The sequence below is a fragment of the Geotrypetes seraphini genome, chromosome 2 (assembly GCF_902459505.1).
Source record: "Geotrypetes seraphini chromosome 2, aGeoSer1.1, whole genome shotgun sequence".
Taxonomy (NCBI): domain Eukaryota; kingdom Metazoa; phylum Chordata; class Amphibia; order Gymnophiona; family Dermophiidae; genus Geotrypetes; species Geotrypetes seraphini.
In genome coordinates this window covers 399,660,045-399,672,556 of record NC_047085.1, presented here as the reverse complement: position 1 = coordinate 399,672,556, position 12,512 = coordinate 399,660,045, and the positions used below count along the sequence as shown (strand labels likewise).

The 12,512-nt window shown below is 42.4% G+C and overlaps 1 protein-coding gene across 1 annotated transcript in view; it reads right to left on the bottom strand.

Moving 5' to 3' along the window:
* Nucleotides 1-12,512, bottom strand: part of TMEM196 (transmembrane protein 196) — a 61,520-nt gene that overhangs the window by 23,296 nt on the left and 25,712 nt on the right. The window lies entirely within an intron of this gene.

The following is a 12,512-nucleotide window of genomic DNA, read 5'->3' as shown; positions in this document are numbered from 1 at the left end:
CCATCCAGTCTGCCCAATATTTACACACATTATAAATTCATAATTATATTAAACTGCCTTTTTTTTTTCTTCCCCTCCTCCTCTCCCATGAACTAAAAAATGAACTTTGTCTGACTGGAGCCGGCACGGAACTACAGATCAGGCAACACGGTGGTGAGAGTGCGCATGCATGCTTACCATTTTATTATAAGAGATAATTTTTTTATATAGAGGTTTTTTTTAGCACTCCTCCCAGTATATATTGGCAATTGGTGCTTTATATGTAACTTTTAAGTATCAACGACAGCTTGTTGGGTTGTTTCTTCTGTTCAATAGGTCATAGGGCATCTTTTAAACTAGAATGTGGTGGTGGAGACAAAAGTTGCTTGAGCGCATGGTTTGCAGTAATATATATGTACTGTAGTAACTATACTCAATAGAGAGGCTACAATAAAGGCAAAAGTAAGACAGGTGTCTTTAAGGAAAGAACAGACAGATTAAAGATTACAAATGATCCCTGTCAACTAAAAAAAGCAATTGGTAGATACAAACAGTAAAGCACTTTGAAATGTCTGTGCACAAATTCTAGAAGCCTAAGAAATGCAATGGGAGAGTTAGGGTATATAAACATAGAAACATAGAAGATGACAGCAGAAAAGGGCTACAGCCCATCAAGTCTGCCCATTCTGCTTACCCACCCCCTGTCTATGCCCTAATGACCCAATTTCCTTATCTTGACCCTCGTAGGGATCCCACATGGGTATCCCATTTATTCTTAAAGTCTGGCACGCTGTCTGCCTCGATCACCTGCACTGGAAGCTTGTTCCAATGATCAACCACTCTCTCTGTGAAGAAATATAGCACCAAATGAATAGATTTCATGGGCACCTCAAAGATTTGGTGGAAGGAGTATTAACAATAGGAAACTGTGACACCAGGGTACATAATTACAAATTCTACCGAATGACAAGGTGGATCACATTGGAGGAGGAGTGGTGCTATATATTAAAAAGGGCTTTGAGCCACACAGAATTCTGCGTCTTGGACGCCTGTCCCCCAGAAATTATGAAAGCAGCCCCATTAGGCTTTAAACTAACTTTGTTGAACTATCTGACCAATAATTTAAAAAATGGTAAATTCCTTACTAATAATAACCCCAATTCCAAAAAATCGTAAAGAATCACTAGCATTAGTGACCAACTATAGACCAGTAGCATCCATTCCATTTTTTGTAAAAATCATGGAAGGACTGGTACATACCCAACTGATGGAATATGTTGACCAGTTCTCTCTTTTACATGAAACGCAATCTGGTTTCAGATCTCTATTCAGTACTGAGACAGTAATCGTGGCCATCTTAGACAATTTACATTCCTTGTTTAGTAGAGGCCTTAAGGCCCTGATTATGCAATTTGATATGAGCTCCGCCTTTGACTTAGTGAACCATGGGAAACTGCTACAATGCTTAGATGCAATTGGTATCAGAGGTGAGGTGTTAGACTGGTTCCGAGGTTTCCTTACGTCCCGCATCTATCGAGTACGCTTTAACTACAATCTCTCTGACACTTGGAGTAATTCATCTGGCGTTCCACAGGGGTCCCCATTGTCCCCATTACTTTTCAATGTTTACATGTCATCACTAGGTGCGCAATTGTCCCAACTAGGGATAAAATTTTTCAGTTACACAGATGACTTCACGATCATTATCCCATTCACTACCTCTCTCTCAGAAGCTACTCCTATTGCAACAGAAGTACTAAATGTGATGGAACAATGGATGTCTGAATTTAGACTGAAGCTAAACTCAGAAAAAAAAAAAATTGTTTGTATCCTTGCCACACCCACTAGATATTGAAATATCGCTGCACATCAACAAACTTAGTTACCCTATCCAATCTACTATGAAGGTATTGGGAGTAATACAAGACCAGGGCCTAACCATGAAAGACCAGATGGACTCTTTGGTCAGAAAGGGCGTTTTTTACTCTCTGGAAGCTTCGGTCCATTAGAGCATATTTTGATGCTATTGCAATATCGCCTATCTGGCAATTACCCAGAAGAACTTGCAGCGATTACAACTGGTGCAAAATGCGGCGGTCAGGCTGATTTTTGGACTGAAGACGTTCGATCACATAACTCCTTCCTACTGACTCCTGCACTGGTTGCCGATGGAGGCTCGTGTGAAGTTTAAGTTCGGATGTTTCTACTTTAAGGTACTTTTCGGCCTAGCCCCCAGATATATATCTGACCTTTTCTCTTTTTCAACCAATCAACATATGAGAAGCTCAAATATGAATTTAGTTTCCCCACTGGTCAGAGGATGTAAATTTAAAAGACATCATCAGCATCTCTTCTCATATCAGGCAGCATTATGCCTGATATGAGAATTATTCATGCTTGTGAATACCTATGGGGAATTCAGGAAACACCTAAAAGCATACCTGTTCCTAAAGTATGTAGGCAGCTGTACTGCACAATCTCTCCTCTCAATAACTGACCGCTGAACTTTAACTCTGTTAGTACTACTCAATCTGTAACATTTTTAAAAAATCATTGTAAACCGCATAGAACTTCACGGTCCTGCGATATATAACCTGTTATTATTATTATTAAACGTCTGCAAAAGGCATTACAATGTGGAATCTTTATTTTTGTGTTCAATCTTTTTTTATTAAATTTTCATAAAAAAGAAAACATAACAAAACTTGAATAACCAACTATAAGTTAACATGTCATTACAGTGTATAGTCAGCCAAAATAATCAGCTAAAATAGCCTTATCATTGTACCCATGTCCTTGCAACATCAGTCACTTTTGCAGTAGTCCATTATTGGTGACCAAATGTTTCGAAAGTGTGTTAGGGAATTAGTTTTCTCCGCAGCAACATATTCATATTTGGAATATAAGCATACAGTATTCCACCACATATTATAATTAATTGATGAAAAATCTTTCCAACAAGACAATATTGTTTTGATCGCTAATAATAATAACGCTTTAAGCAATTTAGTACCATATTTATCCAGAGGCACCTGTAAAGCACAGGATCCATATATGACAATTGCATAAGACAGAGTGTCTGTTACAGGCAGTAATTTACAAATCATTCCCCATATATCATTCCAAAATAATTGTAAGTGAGAACATTGAAATATCATATGCCTCAAAGTACCAATTTCGTTGAGACACGACTAGCACCGATTAGATACAGTGCTATTCACTTTAGAAAGCTTGACAGGTGTCCAATAGGCCCTGTGATATAGATATAGTACCGTTTGTAAGATAGCAGATGACTTCAAGGCCTTGAAAGACGATAACCAATTATCTCTCCACACCGATTGAACAAAATCCACCTGCGTATCAGATGCCCAGATGTCGTACAGAGTAGGTGAAGGTACAAATTTTTTACGGTGCAAAAACTTATACCAATACGAAGCCTGGCCAGGTTGAGCAACTAAGGCCATGGACCACATAAGTATGGACGGCGGGTCAGATGCAAGCTTAATAAGTTGAGGATGATTTTTGACGCAATGTCTCAGTTGCATCCACTTATAGTGCTGTAGAGAATCCAACGTGAATAGAGAGCTGAGAGTATTGAAGTCTATAAATTTAGAACAATCAGTAGAGGAGAACAGATGATAAAGAGCCCAAACTCCACGTTTAAGCCATGATTTCCACTCAATGTATTGTCCCTGGATCTTCACATGAGGATTTCTCCAAAGGGGAGAGTGTAGAGTGGTATTCCATTGTAGTGGAGCAAAGGAGTCAACCTCTCGAAGAGCCACCCTGGTGGAAGCCAAGATTCAATTCTGTTTGACCAAGTTATCAGGTATTGCAAATGAAATATAATTAAGATAAGACTTATCAAAGAGCTTATGTTCCAGTTTAAGCCAGGTTGGACATTGCGATTCAGAAGAGTCTAATAGCCAGTAGGAACCTTGTTTACACAAGAAGGCAAGATGATAGTCATACAGACTAGGAAAGTTGACCCCTCCATTTTCTTTAGTACATTTCAATTTCTTTAATGCTATGCGAGGCACTTTATTATTCCACAAGAATTGCGCCATAAGAGATTCAAACTTTTTGTAATCCGAGGCAGGCAGAAGAAAAGGTATCATTGACAGTACATAGGTAATTTTGGGTACTAGGACCATCTTTATGGAGTCCAGTCGGCCCCACCAGGATAGTTTTAAGGGGGACCACCTAGAAGTAGTAGAACGTATTATCTGCAAAATATGATCAACATTAAATATCAGTGTTTCTTCTAATGATGTTCCAAAGAATACCCCCAAGTACTTCAATTTGGTAGGGGTGTACTTGAGATGTAGGCTGGATATAATATCACTGCAAGGTTGGTCTCCAATCGGCATTACTTCCGTTTTAGTAGAATTAAGTTTATAACCAGACACACAAGAGTAAGACTCGATGCATTTCAGCACAGACGGTAGGGATTCAACAGTGATATATAATTGTATATCATCCGCATAGGCTGACAGTTTTATCTGCAAATCATCAATTTCCAGACCAACAATGGTTGGATGGGATCTAATGCTGATAAGAAAAGGTTCCAAGGCCAAGTTAAAGAGGAGTGGTGACAACGGACATCCCTGTCTTGTGCCCCGAGTAGGTGTGAAGGCATCTGAAAGCACATTATTGATTCGTAATCTGGTGGATGGATTAGAATAAAGAACTCTGAGCATTTGTAGAAAAGTATCTGGAAAACCAAACCATCTCAAGACTTGAAACATATATGACCATTCCACTCGATCAAACGCCTTTTCGGCGTCTAGGGCCATACTCACGAATGATGACATTTTAGCAGGGGCATAGGCTAATATGTGAGAAAAGAGTCTGGTATTATCGCTAGCAAGCCTCCCCTTCATGAAGCTATTTTGATCCGAGGAAATGATTTTAGGCAGAATTTGTTGTAGTCTATTAGCCAATATCTTGGCTAAGACTTTGGCGTCCACGTTGATGAGGGACAAAGGACGATAATTTTGTACTAATAAAGGATCTTTGTCTGGTTTCAATAAAACAATGATGAGTGCTTCCGTGAAGGTACCATTTGCTGAGCCTTGGAGGACGAGGTAGTGAAAGTATCCTAATAAAATGGGTAAAAGGACATTCTGAAAAGCAACATAAAACTCCACAGTGAGACCATCTGGTCCGGGTGATTTGCGTTTAGCCATTCCTAACAAGGCCTCACTAAGATGTTCCATCTTAATCGGTGAGTTCAGTAACTCAACTGCTTCTGAATCCAACTTTGGTCCCACCAGATCTTGCAGATAATCAAGTATGGAGTTGTCATCCGGGGTATCTGTGGAGTAAAGATCCTTGTAAAATGATCGGAAAGAGTCACAAATGTCCGAAGTATTTAGCAAAATGGTGCCATCAGTGGCGTTGATAGCCAGAATAGTAGTTCTTTCAGCCTTCACCTTCAAGTAATCAGCAAGCTGATGACCTGCTTTATTCGATGTGGCATAGTAATGAGCAGCCTGTAGAAAAACCTCAGAGGCCGCAACCTTACTGAGTTGCAAGTTGTACTCATATCGCAATTTTCTTAACTGTTCCTGTAAAGTCATATTAGTCAGGTCCATTAAGTGTGATGCTTCTAGACCAGCAATCTGATTTTGTAAGGTGCGGAGTAAGGTTCCATCCATCTTTCGTTTTTTAGAGGCAAAAGAAATGATAATTCCTCTGATATAGGATTTAAAGGTGTTCCATGTAGTCTGCCAAGATGTCAGATCAATTCTGTTAATTTAAAAAAACTCCACAATATGAGTTCGCACATATTCAAAGAATGATTGGTCAGATAACAAAGCTGAGTTGAAACGCCAACAGGGTTTGGCATGCGATGTAACAATACCTTTGAGAGATAATGATATTGAGGCATGATCAGATACGAGTATTTGATGAAGGTCAGCTGAATCCAAGTTGTTCACCAGGGAGTGACTCACCAGAAAGAAATCTATTCGTGAGTATGAGGAGTGCGGCGGAGAGAAGAAGGTAAATGTCAACTCATCAGGATGCAGCAATCTCCAAGGATTAAGCTGATACATCATATCCTGTAAAGTGAACCAGGAATTAGGTTTTCTATACGGAGACTTTGATTTCCTATCCATATCAGGATTAAGAATTAAATTGAAGTCACCACCAATGATGCAAGGTTAATCTCCAAAACTCAATATCTCATCTGCCAATGTAGTAAAGAAAGAAGGGCAATCTTTGTTAGGAGCATATATGTTGAGAAGATGAAGTGGATTATTCGCTATAAGGAGTGACAGCTTGATCCAACGGCCTTCAGAGTCTGTGGAAGAGGATATGATTTTGGTATCCGGGCGTCTTCTAATCAAAGTTATGACTCCATTTTTTTTACCAAGCGATGGTGAAATCAGAGGTGGGAAAGCCCATGAAGGAGCTATTTTAAGTGCTTCAGCAGTGGACAGGTGTGTTTCCTGGTAGAACACTATATCAGGGTTATATTGAGTTGTATAGTTTAATATTTTGCGTCTTTTCACAGGATTATTAAATCCCTTCACATTCAACGATAAGCAGATTAGTGACATATCAAATAACTAATGAGTAATATCATCCAAAGAGATTGTAAATTAGCAAAGTGAAGAATTATCATTGAAAAGAGTAATGATAAAGTACAAAGGTATAAAGGCAAAAAGGCAACAAACAGCAGGAATTGAATAAACAGGAAAAGCTTAGACTGCAATGACATAAACCACATTATAAACCAAACAAGTAACCCTATGGGTCCAAAGGCTGTCAGGGAAAAGAAACCCACTAAGCCAAGCTCCAATATCTTATGAAACTCCGGGAAAACATCCTGAAAAGGAAAAGTGTTAGACATAATAATCAAAAACATTGTTCACTTAAAGCATGAGCAACATGCAGTATACAATAGTGTACATTCAAATCAGCTACCAGTGCATATAGAAACCTCAGGTTTTGTCAATAGAAGTAGGTTTTGTCAATAGAAGTAGGCTTAACACTTTCTATAAAATCAGCCAATTCTGTTGGTAGATAGTAATCCTTCGTTGCATTATTGTAAGTTACCCTCATGCGGGCTGGGTAAAGCATCCCAAAGCGCGCCCCCATATTTTTAAGTTGAGGTCTATAGGATAACAAAAGCTTCCTTCGCTTTGCTGTTTCTTTTGTGAGATCAGGCAGAATGAGTAATTTACCACCCTCAAATGTGACCGGAGCATGCAGCTTAGCGTGCTGCATAATTTTCATAACCTGCTGGTGTCTCATCATGGTTACCAGTATAGGTCTGGGAAATTTTTTGTGTGAGTTAGGTGGTTGAGGGAGACGGTGTGCACTGTCAAATTCAAGCTTGACGTCGTCGTTCATTTTTAGCACTTGGGGTAGTAGCGCTGCGAGGAAGTCCACCAAGTCGCAAGCCTCACGACCTTCCGCTAGGCCCAGAAGCCTGAATCCGTTCCTCCTCGCGCGGTTGTCTGAATCCTCCTGTGCACGCTCCAAGTTTGTAATGCGAGCTGACTGCCTGTATAGCTGTTTGATGGAGTTTTCAGCCACTGCAACTCTGGTATCTATGGTATCCGTTCTGTCTCGAGCTGCTGCAAATTCTGCTTTCAGGGCAGCTAAATTGGTTTTTACATCTGAGACATCTTGTTTCGTATCCACCAGCAGTTCTTTAATCGAGCAAAGCTCGTCTAAGATGGCGGCGGTAGCAGAGTCATCGTTTCTTACTGAGCCGTCCTTACTCGGGGTCGAGGGCTCAGCGCTTTTTCTTTTAGTGGATTTGCTCGAGGCCATTTTCAGCCGAGCTTGGGCAGCAAATTAATATATTTTCATGGTGTTTGAGTCGATTTCCCAGGTTATCAGTGATTCCTCACACCGGAGCTCGTGCTGCTAGCGTCCTATCCCATCGGGAACTCTAGCGCCCCCCCTAATGTGGAATCTTTATGTAAAAAAAATCCATGTATGAAAGGAAAGAGAATAGTTGGGGGAATACTGTCATCTGCCTGACCAGAATGAACACGTACATGATGAAATATTAGGAAAAAAAATAAGGAAGACAACAAATTTGGCAACAGTATATTAATGGGTAATTTTGATTACCCAATATTGACTGAATAAATATCATATCTGAAAATGTATGGAAGTTTAGGTTCCTAGTAAAAAAAAAAAATGATCGTGTCATAGAGCAGCTGGTTCAGGAACAGACAAGGGGGGGGTTTATTTTAGATTTAGTCCTTAGTAGAATGCAAGGCTTTGTGCAAGGAGTAACAGTGTTGGGGGACCATTTGGCAACAGTGCTCATAACATGATCAAATCTGAATTATTAAATAGTGTGAAGACACTAAAGGACATTGACTATATTAGCATTTAACTTTCAAAAGGGCAACTGTGATTAAATGAAAAAAAATGGTTACAAACAAAAGCTAGAATGAGCTGCTGCAAAGGTTAAAAGTTTAAATCAGATGGGTGTTGTTTGAAAATACCATCATGGAATGCCAGACCAGAAGTAAAACACATAAAAAAAAAAGTGGAAGAAAGGCCAGACAGCAGCCAGCATGGTAAAAAAAAAAAAAAAAAGGAGAAGAAAGAGGCTAAAAGAACCTCTTTTAAAAATGGAAAAATGATTCAAATGAAGAAAATAGGAAGCAGAATAAGCATCGGCAATTTAGAAGCAAAGCATTGATAAGAAATGCAGGAAAAGAATAAAAAAAAGTAGGGGTGTGCAGCCTCCAATTTTTTCTTTAGTTTTGCATATCATTTTTGGGAATTTTAATTGTCGGTTTTAATTTTTGTTTTCCCGTTTTCAGAGCAATTATCATTGCTGCACAATCTTTTGGAAGAGTGCACATACTTTTCCGACAGTGTGAACATGTGCACACTAGTCAACACAGGTACAAATAAAGGGCAATTCTGCAACAAGACACTTAAGAATGCTCACCCCTTTGCACTCCTAAGTGCACCAAACATGAGCACTGAAAGTGGTAATCTGCAAGGACATATGTAAATGGCATACCATGCAAATGCAAAAGGGAGTGTACATATGGTCACAGCATGGGTTGGACACACTGTTCCCTCTAAGCCAGGCTTGTTGAACTTTTTTTTTTCTTTATCGGGGGGAGGGGGGGGCACATAACATTCGGAGGGCCAATACTGGTACACGAGCCACACTTGTACTCTCTCTTCCCTTTCATCTTCCCCTAGGCACTATTGCCTCTGCCCCCTGCTATCCAGTATCCCCTCTTCTCCCTTTCACTATCCATCATTGCCTGTCTCTCTACCCCTCCTCCATTGCACCATTCAATATTGCTCCTGCCTATCTCCATCAGCCCTGCCTATCTTTCTCTCTTTCCTCCTAAGCAGTATTTTCCCTCTCTGCTGTCTCTGCAGCCCATTCAGCATTGTCTGTCTCTCTGCCCCACCTCCTTATTCACTATTGCTCGCTCTCTCGCCTAATCTAGCATTGCCTGTTCTGTTTTTCTCTTTCTCACCTTCCATCCAGTCTTAGCTTGTTTCTATTTTCCTTTCCACCCATCCAGTATTGCCCCATTTCTCTTTCTCTTTCATCTATCCAGTCTTGCCCTGTTTCTGTCTCCCATTCCATCCACCTTTATACAGTACAATTTTCGTCCCTTCCATAGCACCCGGGACAAATTCTATAAGAAGCGCCCAAAAGTTAGGCACTGATATAGGCACCGTTCAGCGCGATTCAAGTACAGTTGGGTGCTGTTTAGTGAATTGCGCTGCACAGCCCCTATTTGGGCCCCTATTTTGGAGGTGCCCAATAAATAGGCCAGCTCTAGACACAACTAAAAGTTAGACGGCCATATGAGCAGCGATCCTGTAACAAGGCACCTAATACATAGCCATGCCCACACCTAACATGCATAGCGCCTATTTTTTTGAAGGCCACCTAAATTTTTAGAGGCGCCTTGTTACAGAATTGCTCTTTCTTGATAGGCGCCTACGTTTCAATTATTGCTGATTAAAAAGCTTAATTGGGCTTGTTGTTCAATTAAGATAGGCGCCTATCTAGTTGGGTGCCTCCAAAATAGGTGCCTAACATTAGGCACTGGTTACAGAATTTGGGCCCCAGCGCCTTAGTAAGGGAGGTGGGGAGGAGGATCGCCCCGGGTACTATCTTGGTGGAGGCACCAACACCTCTCCACTCCCCATGCCATGTTCATGCCCTCCCTCCCCCCTGTACTTCTTTAAATCTTTTCCAGCATGAGAAACTTTTCTGGCCTGCTGCTCGTGCCAGCCTGACCTCCCCTGAAATCACTTCCTGGTCACAGGGCCAGGAAGTGACATCAGAAGGAAAGCCAACACTAGCATGAGCAGCAGGCCGGAAAAGCTGCTTACGCTGGCAAAGATTTAAAGAGGTACAGGGGAAAAAGAGGGCACGGGGGCAGGGAAGGAGCGGAGAAGGGTGGAGAGGAGGGCACGAGGGCCTACTACTCTCATTATGCCACTGATTGCACCTCAGGTAGGTTTATGCTAATAAACAACCAAGGAAGTAGCCTGGAACCCCAGCTCTGTATATGCTGCTACTACTTCCTGTGCTGGTCTCGTCTTCTTTAACATAAATGGAGCCAGCACAGGAAGCAGTAGGGGTTACAGAGAGTTGTGGTCTCCACTCCCTCCTTGGTTTCTTAGCAGTGCGGACACTAGGGTGATACAACAGGAGGGAGAAAAGGCAGCAGGTCTGCAGGCTGGGAAGGTTGCAGTTGAGGCTAGGGAGGCTTAACCTCCCCAAGCCTCTTATACAAGGCACCTGTGGGCTCCCCACCTCTGATTGGGGAGGGGGCCAGAGGTAGACGGGGGGGGGGGGCAACATATTCCGTCCACCCCCCTGTACATTAAAATTAGTAAATTTTCTGGAGGGGATGCCAAAGCCCCACAAGCAAAGAAACACCCTGTTGAGCTGCTCCTCAAGTCCTGGCATTGCTACAGTAATCCAGGACTCGCAGCATCAGAGGCTAGAAGCAACCTGCTGACTTTTGATTCCAGGAAGCCAGGAAAAGGGGAGCAGCTTGGCAGGGAATTTCTTTGACTGGTGGAGCTTTGGCATTCCCATTAGCCATTTAATGGATACAGTGCAGATTTGGCATACGGTGCTGCAAGAAAGAAAGGACTGAGTCTGGAATTGACAGTGGAAGAGATGAGTACAGATAAGAGGGGCTTGCCTGATGAGCGGAGATCACGGGGGAGCATAGGAGGAGATGAGCGAGGCGAGATATCGGGGGGGGGGGGGGGCTTCAAGAGCGAATGCACTTGAATGTCCTCTGACTTTCTTTCTCCTCCCCACCCTCAGCCCCAGCCCCAACTTTTTTTTTGTTTGCCTTCACTTCTGTTTCCATTTGCCCTTTTTCTAGTATCTGACTGATTTTCTCTTTTTTTTCTCTCTCTCTCCCCACTATTCTTTACCCCCTCCCTTTCTTATATGACCATGTACCCAATGGCATAGTAAGGGAGGTGGCAATGGGGCAGTCTGCCACAGGCACCGTGTTAGTGGAGGTGTCGGCACCCCTCTTCCTCTCTGTACCCTCTGCCTCTCCCTACTCTTCCCTTTGCCATGCACACTCTCCCTTCCCTTCCCCCATACCACTAGTTGTTTTCCACAAGCAACAATTTCAACATGTTCCTCGTGACTGCGTCAGCTCTCCCACTGATGTCACTTCTGGGAAGTGGCGTCAGAGGGAGAGCTGCTGGAGTCTTGAGGAGCACGTTGAAGTTACTTGCAGCGGTGAGCACCTAGAGTTACGGGGGAAGGGAAGGGGAGCGCGCACACGGCAGAGGGATCGCGGAAGGAGCAGGGGCTGGAGACGAGGGCAGGGGAGGGGCGCCTCTCATCCTCGCTATGCCACTGCCCCCACCTTCTCCCTGTCTTGTTTCCCTCACCTGATTGCTTAGACTGATCCTTGCTTCCCTGCAATGATGTTTGATAAATGCTTTGATGGATCCTTTCTCTGACTTGGGTTTTCTGCTTTCCTGCCACGAGTGGTCAGCAGCAATGTTCTCTCTTAGGATTGGCCAGGTGTGTGCAAGTTTTTTCCCTCATGTGAGCCAGTCTTGCCAGTGGGTGGCACTGTTTCATTATCACATTTTCAATACTGAGGGACATACAAGCTCTGCAGGACTCCAGGGAACCTGCCTGTCTCTAGGTATGGAAAACACAATATTGAAGTACTGCTCCACACTGGCAGCAATGCAGTTGGAGTACTTCTGCTCAGCTTAGAGAGGAAAGTGGTGGAACATGGTCATGTTTCCTAGTAATGCACATCACTTACAGAATAGTATCAGTTGTGCACACCCTTGACACTTTTAGGCATAATACTACTACTACTATTAATTATTTCTATAGCGCTACCATATTTATTGACATAAAATCCTGGATGCATGGCCATGCCCTGCTCTGCCCCCATCCCCGTCTTGTTCCACCTTCAGCCCCCAGATCCACCCCCATAAATTTAAGTCACACCGATAAAAGGCAGTATTAAATGATATTGACTTTTCTTTGGAGTCTCTGGATGAATACAGAC